Below are 23,167 nucleotides of genomic sequence, written 5' to 3'. Positions count from 1 at the left end.
TTGCACCGCCATCTCTTTCAAGGCAGTGCACAACTGTCTCTCATAGTGAGGCACTAACTAATCCTTGGACCCATAGAGTCAGTCCCTGTTACTAGATTTTATCAGCCATGATGAGTGGGGATCAAAAGACCACACAGTCTGCCTCACCACCACAAGCATCCTGCCCACATCCTTTGGCTGCAACAGTCAAAAACTGATCCCACAAAGTGACAGTGCTTTAGGGACCTGCAACAGACCTGAACCAATCATGGCATCGAGTTCAGTACAGATCTGAATGATTTTGCCCTCAAAGTGATTTACAGAGATGCCTCCCAGCAGGCTACTCAGTGGCCCGTTTTCTATTATGCAACCTTGTTCTGAACCAGCCAGTTTGCTACTCTCAGCAGCTGTGCTGGGCGATTCACCAAAGGTGTGAAAGAGGCTGAGAGAAATATGATCTTTCGGCCGATGCCACCACCATGTAGTAATCAACTTGGCATCTCAACCTAGCCATTTTCATGGCAGGACTTACCTGTGGCATCTGACCTGCTTGGTTGCCTTGTGCTCTCAAAAAGCCAAGGAGCCTCTCAAACTCTCTGCAGCTGGATAAGGCGCTTAGGGGCAATCTCATCAATAGCCTTCCCTGTCTCACTATTCCAAATTGGACCTAGGGCTTTAGCAGGAGCACCACATGGGAAATCCTTCCATTTCCATCAATCTCTGGGGGTAGATGGGAGGGTCACAGGCAATGCAACCCTCATTAGGGAGCGGTCCATCCACGACATCCACGATAACTCACCACCACCCCATTCACTGTATTATTTTTTTCCAGATCCTGCAGCATGTGTCTGACACATGGATGTATTGCAAAAGCCCCATGGTTATCATGGCAACCACAAAATCCTGGGCTGGTCTAGATAAGGCAGAAACAACATGGGCATTGAAGTCCCCAAGAATAGTGTCCTAAGATTCTGCAGCACCACACTAGAGGCTGCCACCACCAGGGTCATATCTAAGAGGTGGACAGTAAACCAACAAGCTCCCCATCAGGGGCTATACACCATCAACAGCTGGCTCCCTTTTTATCTGTCCCAACCCAACAGCCTAGCAGTCACTGGGAACTAGGATCAGATGTTCCAGTTGCTCACTCAGCCAGCCACTCCTCCACAGCAGCTTTCTCTCAAGCAGACCAAGCAGCAGTGATTGTTTCACAGGAAGAAGAAGAGGAGTTTGGATTTGATATCTCGCTTTGTTGTTGTTTAGTCGTTTAGTCGTGTCCGACTCTTCGTGACCCCATGGACCAGAGCACGCCAGGCACTTCTGTCCTCCACTGCCTCCCGCAGTTTGATCAAACTCATGCTGGTAGCTTCAAGAACACCATCCAACCATCTCATTCTCTGTCGTCCCCTTCTCCTTGTGCCCTCCATCTTTCCCAACATCAGGGTCTTTTCCAGGGAGTCTTCTCTTCTCATGAGGTGGCCAAAGTATTGGAGCCTCAGCTTCACGAGTCTCAAAGCTGCTAACATTCTCCTTTCCCTTCCTCCCCCACAACAAACACTCTGTGAGGTGAGTGGGGCTGAGAGACTTCAAAGAAGTGTGACTGGCCCAAGGTCACCCAGCAGCTGCATGTGGAGGAGCGGAGACGCAGACCCAGTTCACCAGATTACGAGACTACCGCTCTTAACCACTACACCACACTGGGGTTTACTTGGCACTGCCTCTCCTCTGCTCCCACAAACCTCACAAGCCTGGTGAGGTACTTAGCTACTTAGAAGGCACCACACAGAAGGTGCTACTTAGAAGGTGCCACACAGCTGGCTTCTTTTTTAATCTCTCCTTATATTGTGTCCTTAAAACACTCAAAGTCAGCTAATGTGTGTATGCTGCCATTGCAAGGCAAAAAAATAAATAAATGGGCCCACAGGTCCCCAAAGGTTGGCTGGTGACGCCTGGGCCAAGAAAGACATAATGCAGGGTATCAAACCTCAGAATAATGGGGAAGAGGGGCTCCAATCTCAACCAAATCAGAAATGCTAGAGGAAGGTCATGTAACCCTTTCTCATTCACTATTTCCCACAGATGGTCCTGGGACAGGGTGGAGAAGAGAGACACATAGGCACATCCTTAACTCTCATTTCACCCTCCATCAGGACCAGCACCACCTTGGATGGTATATTTAGATTGAGAAGACATATAATCTGTGTTGAGCCCTATTCAAAGTGCTCCTTAACTTTAAAGCCATGAACAACTTTAGTCCCAATTATCTTAGTGTATACCTTCTCTCATAAGAGTTCTGCAAAACTTAAGATCCATCCAATGAAGACCTGCTCTTCTACTAGGGACAAGGACATTTTGAATTTTCTCTTTATTTCTTTGGCCCTTTATGCACTTCGTTGCTGTGGTGTTTGTTTTAATTTTTTATTATTATTGTAGTCTATATTTTTGCATTCAGTAAGAAAACACAGGATATAAAGTTTTAAAAACACAAAAAAATCCAAATAAACAGGACTACTGGTTAAGTGATATCAAAAACCTGCATTACCCAACAACAAAATATGATTGTTGTCTCTTGGGAGTGAACAGAATGGAAACCTGTACCTGTTTGTTTAAAATCCTACCTGACCAGAGACAGACAGCACGATAAAAACTAATTAATGAGTATTCAAAGGCAATGATTCCATCTTATCCCTATTCATTATTACTTCTCTTCTGGCTTTAGTGATACCATCTCTGTGATACCTAGCTCTTCCCAGCTATGAAACGCCCTCTATTGCAGTCCTAAGCCTTGCTAATTTAAAGAAGTGTTGTAAGGCTTACCTTTGGGGCTGGCCTTTGAGTCTCAGAACATGCTAGGAAAAATTCAATTGGCTTTATTCAGTGTTACTGGGTGAAACAGGGTGTTGGTTTTTTACCTGTCCTGAGTCTTTGTGATGGGTGGGTTATTTACGTATTTTTAGAATGGCTGGCCCCCAACTAAATAAAACCTTAAATCAAGCATATGGTTTTTACTTGTAAAATATGCATATTAGTAAAAAGGGAAACAAGATACCTTGTTTTATATAGACTGGGTTGGCTTCATATTTGGGGGGCCCATGAGAAAGATGTATTCTTTGGATACCCCCCCCCCTTAGATCCACCTTCTTGACAGTATTGCAACTGCTCTTTTCCTTCCCCACTCCCTCTGGGCCAAATTCACACCAAATGGAGAGGGCAATATCCTCTCAATATTGCTCATATGCTCAGAAAGCACACACTAGAGGAAGCCAACCTGCTGTCACCCAGATGTCACTGAACTGCAACTCACATCAGCTCCCACAATTGGTCATGCCAGCAGAACAGAAGAAAATTTTAATCCAACATCATGTAGAGGACACCACACTGGCTACACAGGTACAGTGGTGCCCCGCAAGACGAATGCCTCGCAAGACGGAAAACTCGCTAGACAAAAGAGTTTTCCGTTTTGGAGGTGCTTCGCAAAACGAATTTCCTATGGGCTTGCTTCGCAAGATGACAATGTCTTGCGAGTTCCTGCTGGGGTTCCCCCCCTTTTTTCTAAGCCGCTAAGCCGCTTATCAGCTGATCCGATCAGCAGATAAGCAGCTAATAGCGCTAATCCGCTAATCCATCAATGGGCTTGCTTCGCAAGACGAAAAAACCGCTAGACGAAGAGAATCACAGAACGGATTCTTTTCGTCTTGCGAGGCACCACTGTACAAGTTACAAAACTGCTACCTGACTTGACCAGAGCAGCTTTTAGTAAACTGAAAGGTTTAGCTGATTAACCTAAATAATAGGGGGGAAAATAGTATGCAACCCTATACAAGTCTACTCTGACGCAAGCCTGTATGGCAGCCTTCACCAACTTGGTGCCCTCCACTGTTCTAGGCTACAACACCGTCAGCAGTCCCAGGTAGCATTCCTAATTTCTAGCTAACAAAATTCTAAAATGTTGAGTTTGAAGTTTAGCATCAGTGCAACTTTTGAACAGAAGTTGTCTTTCCTTGGCAGCTAAACAGCAATAAATTGGCTGTACAACTGATTTGTAAAGAAGTGTCACTCCAGTGAACAAAAGTTGCTGGTGAGAGGAACAGGAATATCAGACCCGTAAACCAGGCAGGAATATCTTACCATGCAGGGAATACTTAAAGAGTTAGTAGGCGTTTAACGCTTTCTATTTTCTATGTGTTTTTAAAAGCAAGCTCAGCTACCTTACTTGCCCATGGGTGGGAGAAATATAGGCACACTGCAGCTAACTCCCGAAAACAAAATCTACTTTTCCTATTTTCATTTTAGTGCCAGAAGAACAGGCAGTTTCTCCATTTGCATCCACCATCTCCCCCTTGGCTTTAGTCACACAGTTAATGGCAAAAATGAGCAATGCCAATTTCTGAAAAGCAAATGGTAGCCAAAGCAAAATGAAAGAGGCAATTGCCTAGCAACATTCAAGCATGTAAGGAATTGAACACTTTCCCAGGGGGAAAAGCAAGCAAACTTTGAAACTGTGTCAGCAAAAGAAACAGAATCAGCCTCTCATTGTTTTAAACACCCTTTTCAAAGGCTGTGGAAAACCCATTTAATTGGTGCCCCCTTTCCGAGTGCTGCAGTATTTTTCAATTTTATGGAATGTATGTCTGGTCTTTCCACAAAGTTCCTTTAAAAATAGTTTTGGTATCCTAAACATATGTACGGTACTATAAACCAGACACACTGGAAACAAATTAGTACTTGTTCTGAAATTCATGCTAACAAAGATGGCCATGCCTCAAACTAGTATCACATGGACACACACCCTGACAGTCAAAATAATCTCTGCATTCGAGTTGGTGGTAGTAAAGCCCTAGGAACTGGTCCCTGCATCTTGTCTACGTGGCAGCCACCCCCTTTAAATGCATGCCATTTAAATGCTACATCACAACATACTTAAATACCAGAAGGTACTATAAAGGTACTATACCAATGATGAACTCAAGACTATGTCTTCATGTAATACTAGGCATCTGGCAAACCCAGCCCTGCATCGCCATATAGTAGAAACATCAGGAGCCATCCTGGTGCCTGGGCAGCTTACCGTAATTTGTACACGTGGCCAATAGCCAGGTGTAAAATGCACCTGGTTAATATTAAATGCTGATTGAGACAGATTCAAAATAGGAATCTAAGGTAGCATTTATTGCATAATGGCAGAAAGACTCTTCCACTCGACAGTCATCTGGGATAGCACGAAATGTTCAGAACATCCAAACTACTTGGGATGAATATGTCTAGTTGTGGAATATTGGTCGGGCTATAAGCCAATGGGAAAAAGGGGAGGCAGGTGAAGAACGACACATAGGAAACATAAAAGAAAGGGGAACCAAGAGGTGTAGAACAGAAGCTAAGAGAAAGGACAGCTGATGGAAAGGTGACAGGAAGTAAACAGACCATCTAGCAGGGCTTCAGGAAAGGATGAGCAAAAGTGATATGAAACTGGGGAAAAGAAAAGTTCAGGTAAACTGAAGGAAACTTTCTATGGACTTTTGAATAGAAGTACAGTGGTACCTCGAGTTAAGAACTTAATTCGTTCTGGAGGTCTGTTCTTAACCTGAAACTGTTCTTAACCTGAGGTACCACTTTAGCTACTGGGGCCGCCGCTGTGCCACCGCCGCACAATTTCTGTTCTCATCCTGAAGCAAAGTTCTTAACCCGAGGTACTATTTATGGCTTAGTGGAGTCTGTAACCTGAAGCGTCTGTAACCCGAGGTACCACTGTACATGCATAGACAGGCTGAGTGTTAGGATCGCAATAGATTCTTTAATAAAGGTCACATTTTAAGAACTGGAGTAGGGAAAATCCAATTTGAGAGGTGCAAAAAGTGACTAGGGATAGGAGCGAAACTGTCTCAAAGAGGGAGCCCAGGCTTAATGAGGTATTTGCTTTGAATGCTAAGGAATCCAAAGCCACACATGGGATGAGGTGTGACTGCCTAAACTATTCAGGGAATTTTCAGCTGTAAATCAGCTGGTGAAAATGGATTGAAGTATTTCTGTAAAAAGATTAGCATTCCCTCCCCCCATGCACACAAAGGTGAAGATGCAGTAAAACATCCCTATGCTGGAAATTCACTAGGGAACTATACACTACCAAGAATAGTCATGTCAACCATGCATTGAGTTTGATTTACATTATACTAATAGGGCTGCAACACCTGGGACATCAGTGCTAATACAGGATTACATGGGATATTGTGGGAGGCAGATGGGCCTACAGGGCAGCAAGGGGGAAAGGGTGGAGACTTTCAGTTGTTGGAGGGATCTCAAACCATCCAAATTCCTGATGAAAACTAATGAGGCATTGGGCATTTCTGGCGAAGTGGGGGTGAAGGAAGGGAAGCAGAAACTGTTGGTGCTCAGTTGCTTTAATAGCATGCAGTAAAGAGCAAGAGCACGCAGTGGGAATAGAAAACCACTCAAAATCAGCTAATGACATCTGGGGAGGGTTATCAAAGTAAAGCTCCATCACATTACTTAGGCGGGAAGGTGCAATGTGTTTAATATAATGGATGGTAATTGTTCAGGAGAGGGGGAGAGGGAGGGAGGGAGAAAAATATTCTCAAAAAGCCCACACAAAATGCATTTGCCATTCTTCATCCTACTTTTTATTTACATAAATGGACAATATATAAAAGGTTTTATATATGCACACAACTAGGAAGGAGTTTAAAATTAATTGCTTCCATGGGAAGTTACCAATTTGGAAGTTTCCAAGCCGGCCTTAATTATATACCTCCATCTACTTAGAAAGATATTTTAAGATGTACTCAGATTGTTCTACCAATGTTGATTTTTCAAGTTCATACTCTGTTTTAAACACATGAAAACACCCAAAGATCAAACACAGCCATTGCTAGCTAAAATGGTCTTTAAAAAGGAGAATACACTGAATCACTCCCCTCTCCCCATTACAATGATGTTCTCACTGCACTGGAAGTTAAGACAACCAACTTTGACTGCACTCCTATGCACACTTACCTAGGATTCAAGCCCTATTGAATTTAGTACATAGAATTTTTTATTTTTGATAGTTACCCCTCTGAATAGCGCTCAAAACAAGGGTTCTCTTTGACTTTTTAAAAAGTGGGCTAACTGGAATACAACACAAAAAATGCTGGACAGTTTCTGCAAACTACAACTATCTGTATCATAAAGATGAAAGTCAACTTGAGCCTATTGTGAACATACTGGTTCATGTTGCAACTGATGCCAAAGGCAGCCAGTGCTTCCAGAAAGTCAAGATGCTAAATGTCCCTCCCACACTTCCCATTATTTTCATGACTCTTTCTTTTGGCTCCAGCCACACAAGAGGCCTCTAATCTGCTGCAATATCGGCCATGATAGCTAAAGGAAAGCACCATGTTCAAAGATGAAATCTTCAAAGCGTTAGCTGCCAAGGACACTCATCAGAGGTTGGCATCTAGAGTACCTTCCTTTATTCCTTGGACTCTATCTGGCTAGAAAAAGCTTTGAATGGAACACCGTGACCAGATACACCCTTCTACAGAGGCAACATTCTGGTGCAAGAAGTGAACTCTGAATTACCATTCCAGTGCCTCCCACCTATTTAAATGCTTTTGAAAACAGAGTCGCCAGGTCCCCTTCTAATTCATTTCCCCTTTAATCCAAAATCCATTCATTTCCTTTCTGGAGGCCGCAGAAGTCAGACAAATCTCTCTTCTCATCCCATCTTGGTCATAGGACTGCGGAAGAGTTTTAAGAGGAAGAGATGGGGAATGTGCATAGGCGCCGACTCCATGGGGCTTGAGGGGGCTCGAGCCCCCTCAAAAAAATTTTTTGGGGGGCTCAGCCCCCCCAATAATCTCGGGCGGGCGCCCTTTCAGCAGAGCGCCGCCGCCGTCCCCCGCCTCCTCCTCACCTGCTCCTTCGCCAGCCAGCCAGCCGCGCGCCCTAATCGGAGGCACTGCCGGAAATCCCGCGAGAACAGGGGAATCCCGACTGGCCACACCTCCCAGCCAGCCAATTGGCTGGCTGGGGGGCGTGGCTTGCCCTATTTAGGGCCGGAGCCACTTTATTTGCATATTCATGAGCTTATTTATTATTCATGAGCTTTCCCGGGCCCCCCCAATATTTTTTCTAAGTCCGCGTCCCTGGGAATGTGTGTCTGTGGTGAGGACTTCCATGCTGCTTAGTAACACACACTGTTACCCTCTTCTCTGACAAAGACCACCACCCCTCTCCAGAGATGTGAGATGCTCACAAAGTAAGTCACACAATTGCAAAGGTATTAATGGGCATCTGCTTTGCTGCTTCCATCTCAACCATCTCTCCACAAAGAAAAGGACAAGCTGTTCCTGTGCTGTTCCTGTTTCACCTTCTGTGGATGTAGGTAGTCAGGCAACAGATGACCTCTCCTAGCCACCCCTGCCAGCCTCTTGATTACATTTCTGATTTAATGTTGGGAGGCATTTTTCTAGAAAATGTAGAATGAAGTAAAAGCCAGACCACTAAGGAGATGATGGACCGCAACCCCTTCAGCACTATTTATGACAGGTGGTCAGACTCTGAAGCCAAAATGCCCCTTTGTCTTTATTGGTTGCAGTGACTAAGAGCTACTGCTAGATGCCACCACACATACCATTACCGCCGGCACTTTCTCCTACTGAATGCCAGAGTTTCAAATGGCATCTTATCAAGCAGCACAATGAAGTGTCATTGGCAAAGTTATCAAAAGCTTTCTTACATGCCTAAAATGAGGCATATTTAGGACACCAAAACAGCTGTGCTCATGAATACACCCAAAAGAGATGCCTAGACAAAAGCAGCATAATGCACCCAGGGTTCTTCCTTAGAAGAATACCCATACTTATGTGCCAATACAGTTGGAGTTGCTACTGCATAAACTGAGGTTCTAGGAACATAAATTTCTTTGCAAATAAAAGAGGAGCTTTAAGTTATTCTCTTTACACTGTGTACTATAGCTCGGGTCTTTAGCCCAGGTTTCTAACAGAGAGTTACTCAGCAAGTTTAGGTAGTGGGGGAATGCATGAGGACAACTGCTATAAAGTTAAACTACTTGCACACAAGTGTTTTAAAAACCAATCCCATCACCTAGCAACATGCAGCAATCCCTAAAACAGCATGAACAATACAATTATTTGCTCTTATCTTGACTCCTAGAAAAGCAGCTCATACTTCAAGGAGGTGTTGGACCTCGGTGTATGGTTTTTATGACAGTGAGACCTACACATTACACACTACCATGAACATAATACTACTTATTAAGGGGTTAATAAAGTAACCTCTCTGTTTCCCCGGGCTTGAGGACCAACATAGCAGAAGCAATGCCCAGCATAAAAATGAAAAGATGGTTTTGTGGCTGTTGTGTTTTTAAAAAGAAAAGGCTTTTCAATAAAGCACAAAACATACATCTCAGGCATATGGATTCATGCCCTTACCTACCTATCCAGACTAGCACAAAAGCTAGAAAGGCTGCCAGCTTGACATCTGTTTCGCTAGCTAATTTGAGATAGATGGCCGTGGGGATTAAATAACCCTCATAAACACACACAAAGAAATTGACAGCCACAGGAATGTCTTAATTTCTGACTAAAACGTACCCTTTCTCTATCCCATCTTGTATACCTACATTTGCTAATTAAAGCAAAATCTATTCATAAAAAATAAAAAGTAGGACACGCTGGCTCTTTTCACCATGGGCAAAAATGTGCTTAAGGTATACAAGCTTTAGCCTCTGAACTGGCTTCAACCTTGGAAACAATTCTTCTCACTTTATAGCACAGCTGCCATTTGAGTAAACCAGTGTCAGTCTGCCCAGAAAGAGGCTTTTATTTTCATTTATTAAATGTGTATACCACCTTTCATCCAAAGATCACAGAGTGGATCACAACAGAAAAATACAAGATGAAAACACAAAATACATAATAAAAACAAGAACAAAAATAAACTAATAACCCCCATCCCACAAACACATTTAAAAGGACACAGAAATGTTAATCACCCAAAGGCCTGGTTAAAGAAATATGTTCTTGCCTGGCATCTAAGATATGTAATGGGGGCACCAGGTGAGCCTCCCTGAAGAGAGCATTCCACAAAGTGGGAGCCACCACAGAAAAGGCCCGTTCCAGTGTTGCCACGGGACCTCCATGTGGATGAGACACATGGAGAAGGGCCTCAGACGATGATTGCAGGGTTCGGGTCGGTTCATATGAGGAGAGGTGGTCCTTAAGGCATTGCGGTCCTGAGCCATTTATGGTTTTATATGTCAAAAACAGCACTAGTGATGAGAGACCTCTTCTATGTGAGTCAAGTTGACTGTATATGCAGAGAAGCTTCACAAATCTTCTCAAACAAAACTAGTTTTCTTCCAGCAATGGGTGACTGCTCAATAGAACCCCCTTATCTGCTTCCCCACTAACATTTACCGATAATGGACACTACCATCAATGGGTGGAATTCACAGTTTCTATTTGCCAACCTCTGTTTACCAACCGTCAAGCAAAAGAATGTAGAGAGAAGCAACTCTCTCCAAGATGTCATTTGCGTTGTAAAATGAATAAATATAGTAATGTCAACAACAGTAGGGAGAGAGAAGTTTCCTACCCAGTTTAGTATCTAAAGCTTGTGACCTCCTGAAAAGACTAATCTGACCTGCAAATGTCAGAAAATGCCTACGGGATACTGAGGCTGGAATCTATATCAGTACACAAAGCCTATTGTTACTTATAATTAATGTTTGCTCTCAGTTGCAGATGCAATTGGCAAAAAAATATATATATTTTGGCTTCTAGGAATATGATTTTTCCCAGGTGACTAAATAGCTGAGAAATTGTGACATGATTTCAGAGGTGTTCATGAATGTCAGATATACAGCAGCAGAGGCCAAACCCAAACACCAACACACACAGCATTTCTAGAGGTATAGAAAGAAAACACCTTCCCTGTATACCCCAATATAGGCCCTTTTTTGCATAGATAAAAGTTGTGTGCAAACCAGCTGCTATAGGCACATGATTTACTTTATACTGGGTCATCTGCTGCCTTGTGGGACGTCTTCGGGAGAAAGCTACAGATTAAGGCCCACACAAATTGGGAGTAGAGTCGCTAAGATGGTTGGATGGTGCCTCATATGCCCCATTCCTGCAACTCCTGCAGCCAAGCTGGTGCTAAACATATTGCTATGCTTTCCTTTGGACAAGATCAGCGAGGCCAAGAGGGGGGTTTTGTTGTCTGGCCATTCCAGGACCTCTGTGCACACAGCTCAGGCCTGTAACCCAGAGAGGTCACTTGGGTGCTGCTAATGCAGCGGTTTGATTTCATCCCTGGAGGTGCACTCCATTGCCTCTTGAGACAGATGGATGCCAACAACAGGAGAAGTATAAGAGATTAAAGCATTAGGTCCAGCTAAATGTTTGCTACTCACATACAGTAGATAGGAAGCCCGCGCTGATATGCTGATGTGCTCATCAAACCCACAAGCTTCAGCACATGCAAGTTTTTAATCCGCAAGCTCTTTTGGGATTCTGCTTCAGTACTTTTCACAAGAAAAAGAGCAGAAGGAACCCACGAACTAGTCATATACTTCTACCTCTTAAATACTTTTTTGGGATGGGCATGGTGAATTTCTGAATTTGGAGCAGGCATAGGCAAACTCGGCCCTCCAGATGTTTTTGGGACTACAACTCCCATCATCCCTGACCACTGGTCCTGTTAGCTAGGGATGGTGGGAGTTGTAGTCCCAAACATCTGGAGGGTTGAGTTTGCCTATGCCTGATTTGGAAAGTTAAAAGGGCTTTCCAAGAAGCTGTATTAAAGAAATGTGAGGTGGGGGTCATTTAAACCCTGGGGCTTCCAGACTTTGCTAAAAAAAAGTAAGAAGAGTTTGCAGAAAAAGCTGGCTGTATGGAATGACCCACATACAGCAAATCCATTTTAATATATGACACTCTGAGAAAGGCATTATTTTAAAGCAGAACAAAAAATAGAAGGAAAGGGCAATTCAAGTGACTTTGAAAGGTTACCATAAAAATAGATACAGGGATGTGTCTGCCTATGTATAAAATGCTACTTGGTTGCACATTTTGAGTTGCAGTGAAACAATTATATAAGCAGAATCAACTTTCCTAATGTCAGAGTTAAGAACAGTCTGAATGGGATTTCTTCAGGATTGGTGACTAAGCTTCAAGCCACAGATCTCAAAGGAGTGCTCTGAAAATTTGTATCATGACATGCAGAAAGACCCTTGCTGCCATGCATATGAACAAGGAATGAGAAAAGGCTTAGTTCAGAGCACAAAGGAATTGGCAGAAGGAAATTAGCAGTAGTGTCCCGATGGTAGTTGGTTCTACACTGTACCGGCCAGGGAAGGACAAATTAAGAAAACAACAGGCATCACAGCAACTACTAACTTAGGGCATCATATGTGATGCCACAAATTGCATGGTTTGAAGTAATAAAATATGGTAATTATATGACTGAAATAAAACAAACTGCAAAAAGCCATGATGTTCATTTGCAGTGGTCAAATAAAATGAACAGTTTCAATGCTAGAGCAGACTTCTCTAAATATGTGAATGGTAGACAGACATTTTTCACTTTGGTACAGATTACTTTTTAATGCAAGGACAGCTAATTTGATGCCCTCCAGATGGCCAAAATTCTCACCTCTGTATTATCAATTTAGATTTCAAAGAGAGGGGCAAATATCACTAAGCAAGCACCTTCTGCTTTAACTTTTAAGCGGTTTGCTGGAAGTTATGTACACAGCCTCTCTGGGCACATCTTTGGACTGGGCCCAGTCCACTAAGGCCTAGCCATTTACAAGTGTGCATCTTCCCTGGCCCCACCCATATGTTTGGCTTTGAAGGTCAATATTTTAAACTTTGAACTTGCCTGAGCAAAGACACCTTTGTACAATATTCATTCATACTGCAGCTGCTTTTGTTCTGTTCTGCAAACAGTACTAGAAACAGCATAGTGGCCAAACAGTTTCCATTTCTCTTAGTAAGCCTTCTGAATATGTGCCTGGAATTCATAGTTCATAGCTAAGAACCTTGAAGTTGCCATGGACTAGACATTCTCGGCTCCACCACTGGATCTCAGAATGACATAATGCAAGTAAGTGCCTGAAAACCTTGCCAAGTACAAACACCACATTTCAGATGACATAATCCATGCACTTCTAGTCCTAACATTACAGAGAGATCAATGAATTGATCTAAGAAATGCATCATGACAGGCACCATGAGGATAGCATCTAGTAAATATACGATGCACTCAAGCAGCAAGTATTGCAGATGTGACTCAATTAAGCAACAGAATGAGCCACTTTTAAAACACTGCACAATACAGTGCTGCTTCAGAGGCTGAACTTTTGAATGATCTAACAGGTGTTGGTTGACATATGGAAACACCATGTACAAACCGGTAGCCAGTGTACCTTTTTTCCAAAGCTGGATCCAGAACATGCTGCAAGTCGGAAGGAAGCCATTCCAACTGAAAATGCTATCATGATGCTCTGCTAGATTAGTATAAGCAGAAAGCAGAATGGGATGTACTGGTAGATCTGAGTAGTACATGGGTAGGCAAACTAAGGCCCGGGGGCCAGATCAGGCCCAATCACCTTCTCAATCCGGCCTGCAGACAGTCTGGGAATCAGCGTGTTTTTACATGAGTAGAATGTGTCCTTTTATTTAAAATGCATCTCTGGGTTATTTGTGGGACATAGGAATTCGTTCATATATATTTTTTCAAAATATAGTCTGGCCCCCCACAAGGTCTGAGGGACAGTGGACCGGCCCCCCTGCTGAAAATGTTTGCTGACCCCTGGAGTAGAACTTAGGACCAGGTCAGGTAATGGATTGCCTTCATTCTCATAACAAACATGCACGCCTCTCAGTGCAATGTGCCTGTGCTCTGGAATGCTTCCCCATCCAGGAGGCTCCATCTATTGTAGAATATTTTAAACCCTTACTGAAAACCCAATTTTGTTTACGCATTTTCCAATTGTTGATCACTGGATTATACTGCTTTATCATTTGATCCCCTTCTTTTTGATGATTTTATCTGCTAGTTACCTGCTGTATTTAATATTTATTTAATCAGATTTTTTTTCTATATGTAATATATAGTCATAGAATCAAAGAACTGTATAGCAGGAAGTGAGCCCCAAGGGTCATCTAGTCCAACCCCCTGCCATGCAGGGATCCCAACTGAAGCATCCATGACTGATGGCCATCCAACCTCTGCTTAAAAGCATCCTATTAACTTGACTAAATTGACAGTGGGCCAGCAACAATTCTGACTGTCAACTGTTTAATCATAGCAGCAGCAACAAATAGTAGGGTTGGCAGAGGCAGATGAGGATAGGACTCCTGCACCTTTTAATACTTGTGGATTTTTTTCTGCTAAAATTTTCTCTTTCATACAGCCATTAAAGGCACTGGAGCACCGTCCTCTTTTACACCTGATCACCCTAACAAAAAACTCTACCCCTTCCAAACTGCAGAAAGCTGGTGTGAGTGGGATACCAGGACAAACATTTTTTGTGGTAGGACTGTGAGGTCAGTTCCGCTTCTAAAAACAAATTTCTGCAATGATCAAATGCTCAGAGGCATCCCATTCCTTAATAATAAAAGCCTGTTGGCCCCTCTTACCTGAGCCACCATTATGCACCTGGTGACTCTCTGAGGTACAATAAAAACAAACAAAAAGAAAGATTCTTCAGGCCAAAATTTGGCCTGCCCCTGAACTGGTTTATATGGTGCTCTGGGCTAATGAACAGGTAGTCTATTTCACAAAAAAATTATGCTACTTGGTTATAATAAAACCTCAAAGTGGTTGATGAAAAGAATAAAACAATACAATTATCAGTTAAAAAAAGTTTTAAAAGCACTACTTAAAACATTTAAAAAAGAATTAAAACCCTCAATAAGTTTCACCTCTACACTCTAGCAATTCAGTCTCTAATTTAGATTTAATATTTGCAAAGCTGTTATTTTTAACATCTTCCTTAAAAACATCATGAAGTTGGAGTTATTATTCCAGCAAATTTCTATTATCTCTTCCAAACCTCATACAATAACTTCCTTATGATATGATTTAGGAAGCTTCTGTGTGCCTTTACTTTGTCAGCCGTGCCAACCAAATCTGTTGTCGAAACCTTCAAAATCCAATAAATCAGTATTTTCTCATAAAACCCACTCTTTCAACCAACAGAAACAAGACGCTTCATAATAGATTTTAAAATCAAAGATGTATAATCTACTGTTAGAATGGCATACCAAAGATGAGCAAGTCAAGTGTGTTATGATAAAATGGGCAAAAGATTTTGGGTATAATATACAACTAGATGGCTGGGAAAGGCTATGGAAGAAAGGAATAAATTACTGCTTGCACTGCTTTAAAGGAAAATATAATGAAAATGATGTATAGATGGTACTGGACACCAACAAAATTAGCCAAAATGTATAGTACAAGTGACAATCTATGTTGGAAATGTAAAGGAAAAGAAGGGAATTTCTACCATATGTGGTGGACTTGTCCTAAGGTAAAAATTTATTGGTATATGATATATAATGAGCTTAAGAAAATATTTAAGAATACTTTTCAGAATAAACCAGAACCTTTTTTGTAGGGCATATTAGGTGATGAAATCTCTAAGAAGCATTATAATATATTTCTTTATGCCACAACGGCGGCAAGTATTCTTTTAGCCCAGAAATGGAAGCAGCAAGAAATTCCAACAGTAGAAGAATGGGAAACTAAGATGATTGAATACGCAGAACTGGCAAAACTGTCCGGGAAAATCCACGACCAGCGAGACCAACTGTTTGAAAAAGACTGGAGTAAATTTATTTTATATTTGAAAGAACATTGTAGATCTCTGACAACACTAACAGTACTGATTTAAAGGTTTTTGCAGTTTAGAAATAGAAACTTATCTACAATGAGAAGGAATTTTAAGGAATGAAAGTAGGTAGATAGATAGGGGGAATTGGAAATGCGAGGAAATTATGTAAAGAAGATAGAAAGACGGTTTGGGGGGATGGAAGGGAGTTAGAGGCTTGAAGGAGTCAAATTATAGGTGATGAAAAGATATGTTATAAATGTTTGGTTGAAAAATGAAAACTTAATAAATATTATCATTATTTTATTTTTTTTAAAAAAACCTCAATAAGTTAGAAACCAACATTCTACATGTCAGGGGAGGCTGGCCAAAAAATGGTTTTAAGGAGGTGCCAAAAACAGAGAGAACATGGTCAGGGAGTTCCAAAGTTTAACTGCTGCCACATGAAAAGATCAATTTCCTCCAAGTCTGGAGCAGGTACCGTATTTTTCGCTCTATAGGACGCACTTTTTCCCCTTCAAAAATGAAGGGGAAATGTGTGTGCGTCCTATGGAGCGAAGACACCATAGCCCCGCGACCCTCTCCCAGCTGGAGAGGTGATGCGCGGCTATGACAGGAACCTCTACAGCCCCGTGTCACCTCTCCAGCCGGGAGAGCGCACGCGGGGCTAAAGAAGCACCCCGCGACCCTCTCCCAGCTGGAGATGTGACGCGCTGCTATGGCAGGAGCCTCTATAGCAGCGCGTCACCTCCCCAGCCGGGAGAGCGCGCGCGGGGCTAAAGCAGCCCCCCGCGACTCTCTCCCGGCTGGAGAGGTGACACGCAGCTATGGCAGGAGCCTCTATAGCCGCGCGTCACCTCCCCAGCCGGGAGAGCGCGTGCGGGGCTAAAGCAGCCCCCCGCGACTCTCTCCCGGTTGGAGAGGTGACGCGCGGCTATGGCAGGAGCCTCTCCGCTGCGCCTTTCCGCTGCTCCCTGACCTGCTCTTTGGGGCTGGTGGTGGGCTTCCCCCCCGCCAGCCCCAAAGAACAGGTTGAAAGGAACCTGAAGCCTGGAGAGCGAGAGGGGTCAGTGCACACCGACCCCTCTCGCTCTCCAGGCTTCCAAGCCGCCTGAACGCACCTTAAACGGCACCTTGTTTTAGAGCGGGAAAACAAGAGGGGGAAAGTTCTCCCCCTCTCTGTGCAGCGCCTCCTGCCGCTTCACTGAAGGGGCGCTGGGCAGAGAGGGGGAGAATTTTTTTTCTTGTTCTCCCCCCTCTAAAACAAAGTGTGTCCTATTGTCCGGTGCGTCCTATGGTGCGAAAAATATGGTATTTTGTGGCATCTCTGAAGCACTGTAAGTTCTGGAGATCAAAGCAGCTGAGTGGGCATATATGGGGTAAGGCGATATTACAAGAAAACTGTTTCCAAACTGTTAAAGGTTTTATATGCTGATAATAACACCTTGCACTTGGCCCTGTAGCAAATTGAGAAACGCATGAAAAGGTGTTCTAAGCTGACAGATGCTAACTGATGGCTCTCACATTTATCAGCGACAGCAGTCTGCACGAACTGCAGCTTCCAGATCAAGTACAAGGGAAGCCCTACATAGAGCACATTGCAGTAATCTGATGCTAAAGTAACCAATGCAAGAACAACTGCAGTCAAGTTTTCGCAGTCCAGCAAAAGTCTGAGCTATGGTACCAGTTGCAGCTTCTAGTCACTGAGGCTACCTAAGCTTCCATTGACAAAGCTGGATCCAGCCTGCAAAGCTGCTCCTTTAGTGGGGAGTGTGACTCCATTCAGCATAGGGAAGTGACCATTTTTCCAGATATGGGGACCACCTGGCTCTTGGCTACTTGCGACCAAGTGAAGATGCCTGGGCACCAGGATGGTGCCTGATGTCTCCACCATCTGCATGCCTGGGGATCCTTGGCTCTTGCCTGTTTTCACACACTAACAACACATCCTGTAGATTTTTGTCTTTGATATTTTATCTAGGCAATCAGAATGAATTTCAGGAACCAAAAAGTCATGTTGAAAAATATGACATTTGAGCCGTCTGGCCCCAAAATGGCAACTAGACATTCCGCTTTGGCGACTGTAGCATTGATTTAAGGAGCCATTTGGGACCTAGCTGATGTATCTGAGTTTTTAATATTGCTCACCACTGCATCCAGGCACTGGTACAGAGCCTGCATGGCCTCTCCTGGTTCAGTTGTTATGGAAGAATAGAACTCAGTGTCATTAGCGTAGTGATGGTAACTTGTCCCAAAACTCCTAATGACCACTCTCAGTGGCTTCATTAAATAGCACCAAAGACAATGCTCTGCCGCACCCTATAAGGTTGTTAAAAACATTCATTCCAAGATCTCAGTTTTCACACCAGGTAACAGCCTGGACCTAGGCACATTTGCTCAGACGTAAGCTCTACTTATTTCAGTAGGACTAATTCCCAAGTGGGCAGCCAACTAAAGAGTACTAAATCTAAACACTGCTTGCACACAAACAATTGCTGTCAATGCAAGAATCGACTCGAATGCACCTGCTAGCTTCCACTTCTCCTTAAAACCACATATCCAGACTCCCCATTTACACCCCCACAAAAAGCAGGACTAGACCAGGCAGCAAAATGTTCTTTCCCTAGGCTCAGTGTCAACGTGAATTACTTGAATGGGCTAGCTAATAAATGAATTGAACTAATCCTTTTACATTTCTATACCACCTTTATTCCATGTTGTAAATAAAGGTGATGTATGCAAGCATCTCTGAAGGTCAAAAACTGTGTAATTCAGGCAGGCCTTTTAAACCTGAGATTCTTTGCTAACCAGCTTTTCCTGATGTCTGGCATTCTTGCTTTTATGACAGCATTGTACTTTGTAATATTTTTTATGAAAATGTCATTTATAAATACTTCAATAATAAACAAATAGTACATTACTTGAAATGCATATTTAAATCCTGTGTGTTTTATTGCTTTAGAATTGGCATGATATGGGCGAACCAGGTCACAGTCTAAATCCTGGCAGCAATATCCTGTACTAATTGAAGCTTCTAAGCCAGGCATCCTCGACCTTCGGCCCTCCAGATGTTTTGGACTACAATTCCCATCATCCCTGACCACTGGTCCTGTTAGCTAGGGATCATGGGAGTTGTAGGCCAAAACATCTGGAGGGCTGCAGGTTGGGGATGCCTGTTCTAAGTCTTCAAGGGATAGCCCCACTGCAGTGATCCAACAGGGAGGTTACAAGGAAAACTCCTTCAGGAAGCATTCCATCCCAGAGCTGTATACATACCAAGGTCTTTCATAAATCATCTGAAATAAATATTGGTAAATATTCCAAACCATCTACATCCCTTAATACACAAGGTCATGTCTATACAAATACTAGCCAATGTTGCACATCCCTTCACTTAAAGACATTGGCAAACCATGTGGTCTGTTTCTGTTTTTTTTTAATAAAACCTATATACCACAGGCATGGTAAGAAGCATAAAGAGAGAGAAAACAAGATAACCCTCTCTTCCAAGGTGAAGGGTTCAGGGCTGAGATGGTTAGAGGACCTGTGGGAGGTGAGTGGAGATAGCAGAGGCCATGCATTTGACAGCAGTAAAAGGCAGAAGTTCAACAGGTCAGTTTTTGCCTATCCATGGAAAGTTGAACTAAACCTTCTGAACATATGCCTGTCACACTGAAAGCATAAAACAGATGGGGGAAACAGTAGCTAATAGTTGCCAATATAAGCATGCCAAATAATGTATCCTTTCCAGCCCTGTGGCAATAAGATACGGTTGTGAAACCCATGGTTTAACCTGCTTCCTCCCTTCCTCAATCAGTGAGTTTAATAGAAGCATTATAGGAGATACTGTATCCATCTGGTCCACCTATCCACCTCAATGATGTACCAGCCACCTCCCAGATTGACACACACAACGCCAATACAATGCTGGCCATACAAAAGGTACCTAACAGAGCACGTCAAGTACCATGAACAAGTCAGGCCACATGCTACAGGCAACAGTAATTACCTAGCATCTTTCCCAAATTAGGTTGCCCTTTGGGAGGAAAACAGCTCCCCAATCCTAAATGTAGCAATTAGCCAGAATGATTGCCAGAATAATCCATTTAGACCTTTGAATCCTACACGCCGCTTAGGGCCTTGTCATGCATTTTTGTCATATATGCATTTTTAAGTTGTGAATGCAGCAGGCACATGAAGAACCTTTGTATGGTACTGGCATTTTATTATAGAGCCTGAATTAACTGCAATTCCCTGTGGCAAATCTAAAATTGCTGGTGTTCACTTTGTAAAAATGCACCTTGGGCACCTAGACCTACAGCATAATCAAGTGCATCCCAACAGCACCTCCATGACATGAGACTGATCACTTTTGTCGCTTTTCCTATTTTGCAGGGCGAGAGACCAGCCTGAGGCCAGTCAATTTCATGGCTGATCAGAAATGTGAACCCAGCTTTTACAGCTCCACAGACCACTGGAATGCAAAGTTTTTGGAGGCAGAGGGAGATCAGATAATCTAAATGTAAAACTAGAAGAAAGGACTGGGGAGAAAATAACTTGGGAAACACTCTGGTTGGATTTTGAAAATGGCTTGCTCCATCTTTTACTGCAGGAGAGTTGTTAATAAAGGATGGAAAGAAAAACAGCAGCTGGAGAAACAGGACTTAGCAAACTGTTTTATTATTCCTATTGCTGCAAGAGAAGTAATTCATTCATACTTCTGGCGACTGAGCTGGGTTCAGAGCTGGCCAAATGTTTTTTTCTGCAAATACTGTTTGACAAATGCAAGCGTGGAATTTTTCCCAAGCTCCTCTCATTAATGAGTGTTCCCTCTCTGCCAATTCGGTGTGTCAGGCCATATCAGTTAATATCAAATAGTTAAGAGTTACTGCCAGTCTTCACGGGCTTTCAGGCTCTTTTAATCACGGTGGGTGGAGTCTTGGGAAGGAGCCGAAACTTAACCCTTGGTAGTAAGTTGATTTCTCCAGCAGCCGCCGCAAAGACAGGCACACAGGAGAGAGGTCTCGAGCGAAGTGCGTTTTGCAAAAGGCAAATTATGCTTAATCCAGTCACCCCATTCCAGTTGCATTATCCAAGCGTGAATAAACCCCTTCCTACACCCTTCAGGGGTGTGGAGACACCCAGCTGAGAACCACCCAATTCCCAGCAGATTGCCATCACTTGCTCAACGCAGAAAGATGATGTCCCATCGCCTGTTTTCCATCCTCGGCGCTAACTTGTTCATACAAGTTGCGACTCATGCCAGCCCATTGCAACAGCCTGGAAGGGAAGACTGCAGTCGTCTCTCAGGTGCCAACTACGGATGGAGGCTGCCTTTGATCACCAGGCACACAGCCTCCTAAAAGCAATGGGACTCCTCCCGAAGGGCCAAGCGCATCCACTTGCAGGAAGGAAGGCGGCGCAGAGGTGGAGGAGAGCACTCGCGATTTGCAAGTTCAACAGAGGCTCGAGAGCCCAGCAGGGCTCCGCCGGCAAACAAACTGCGCCGGTATCCCTATTTTTCGCCGCCCCCGGGCCGGGCAAAACCACAAGCGAGCGAATAAGACAGGCAGGGCGAGCTCCGAGGCCGCTTCCGTTTTGTAGGTCAGGCCGGGAAACACCTTGGCTTCCCTTCCCTTGGGCCTCGAGCCGCTGCCTCCTTAATCCGACCAGAGCAGCGCTTCCCACGTGTCCGCGCCGGTCCCTCGGCAGCGACGTCGAGGGCGGCAACAAGGACCACTGGAAAAAGTGCCCGCGGTTCAAAGGATCCCAAGGAAAGCCCACCCACCCAGAGCGCTCGGGTTATGCCCAGCTGGGGCCGGAGCTGCTCTTCGTGGGGGGGGGGGGGGAGCGTGCGCTTCACATGCAAATAGCCTGGATGGGTGAGGGAATCGCGCCGTCCCCCGCCCTCCCCAAAGGAGCCCCCCCCCCACACAAACAACCCCGATCTGTCACAACACATCAAGTCCTCCACCAGCCAAGCCATCGCTTTAGTTCAAAAGAAGGAAGAACCATTAGATCAGGATGAGCCGGACCAGAAACTCCCCACAGCGAACCACGCTCTTCTTCAAGCAAGGTTTCTGTTGGGTGTTTTGTTTTTGAGGGGGTTTAGAAGCAGGTTGTCAGTGGAACTGCAACGGTGAGAGGAGGATGCCCTACTCTGACCTCTATTGTTATGACTATGTCTATTATGACGACGACGACGACCAGCCCCAGCAGCCCTTCCCCGCCGTGTCCCGGAGTGAAATCTCCACACCTCACTTCTTACTGCTGGTGCGTTAAGGGAGCGCACACTCCCTCCTCCTTAACTGCCCTCTTCCCCCGCTCAAAGACCCCTCGGTCCCCACCAGAGAGTCCCTTCCTCGGCTCCATCCTCTCCAAGCCTAAGTCGCTCGCGAGGAAGTCGCTCTCCAGGGCGGAGAGCGCGCCGTTTCCAGCGCCGTCTCCTCCCCGAGTTCAACAGGCCTTTCCTCCCCGGGGTAAGCGCGCGGGAGAAGGGAGGCGCGGAGCGACGAGAGCCTCACTTACCCTCTTCAGCGAGCCGGGCTCCCTTTCGCGCCCGCAGCAGCAGCAGCCGACGAGCGAGTGCGCTAGAAAAAGGAAGCGGCTGCCAGTGTGCCGCCCCGCGTGGCGCGGCCCAGCCTTGCGCCCGCCCTCCGGGCCGGCCTCGGAACCCGCCCGTGGGATTGGCCGCAGGAAGCCGTGAGTCACTGACTCCTCGCCGCCGCCGCCGCCGTACACACGCCCGCACGTGACGCTGGGGGACCGGCCCTTCCTCTCCTCCGCCTCCCGGCCGCAGCAGGCAGGACAGGTGGAGGGCGGGAGGCGGAGCGAGCGCCCACCTGAGGGAAGCGGCGGCCAGGAGCCCAGACTCCGCTCCTCGGGCCGGTTGGGCGGGAAGCGGAGCCGAGGAAAGGGCAACAAGGGCGCCGCGCTTGTTTAGGTCTCTGGTGGCGGACGGTTAAACAAAACACTGTTTTCAAGCTTCAGGGCAGCCCTGAGGTCCAGTGGGAAATATATCCAGTAGACACCTCTTCCCCAGTCTCTCGCCTCTTCAGTGGCACTGTTGCCCCAGACACCCCCCCCCAAGCGCCCCTGTTTTCCAGGAACAGTCCTAGATTTACAAAAGCCACCCTGATTTGATCTCAGAATGGCCCGCTTTTTCTTTGTTGTTGTTGTTTAGTCGTTTAGTCGTGTCCGACTCTTCGTGACCCCATGGACCAGAGCACGCCAGGCACTTCTGTCCTCCACTGCCTCCCGCAGTTTGATCAAACTCATGCTGGTAGCTTTGAGAACACTGTCCAACCATCTCGTCCTCTGTCATCCCCT

General features: G+C 44.8%; 1 protein-coding gene across 1 annotated transcript in view; it reads right to left on the bottom strand.

Moving 5' to 3' along the window:
* Positions 1–22,511, bottom strand: part of ELOVL7 (ELOVL fatty acid elongase 7) — a 48,839-nt gene extending 26,328 nt beyond the window's left edge. Inside the window, exon 1 of the mRNA XM_081213180.1 lies at positions 22,367–22,511. The gene's annotated coding sequence lies outside the window, so the exon portion shown is untranslated. The remainder of the gene's footprint in view (positions 1–22,366) is intronic.
* Between the last annotated feature and the right edge of the window lie 656 nt (positions 22,512–23,167).

Source organism: Podarcis bocagei (assembly GCF_964188305.1).
Source record: "Podarcis bocagei genome assembly, chromosome: 11".
Classification (NCBI taxonomy): Eukaryota; Metazoa; Chordata; class Lepidosauria; order Squamata; family Lacertidae; genus Podarcis; species Podarcis bocagei.
Note: the sequence above shows the minus strand (reverse complement) of the source record. Positions and strands in the feature narration are given on the sequence as shown.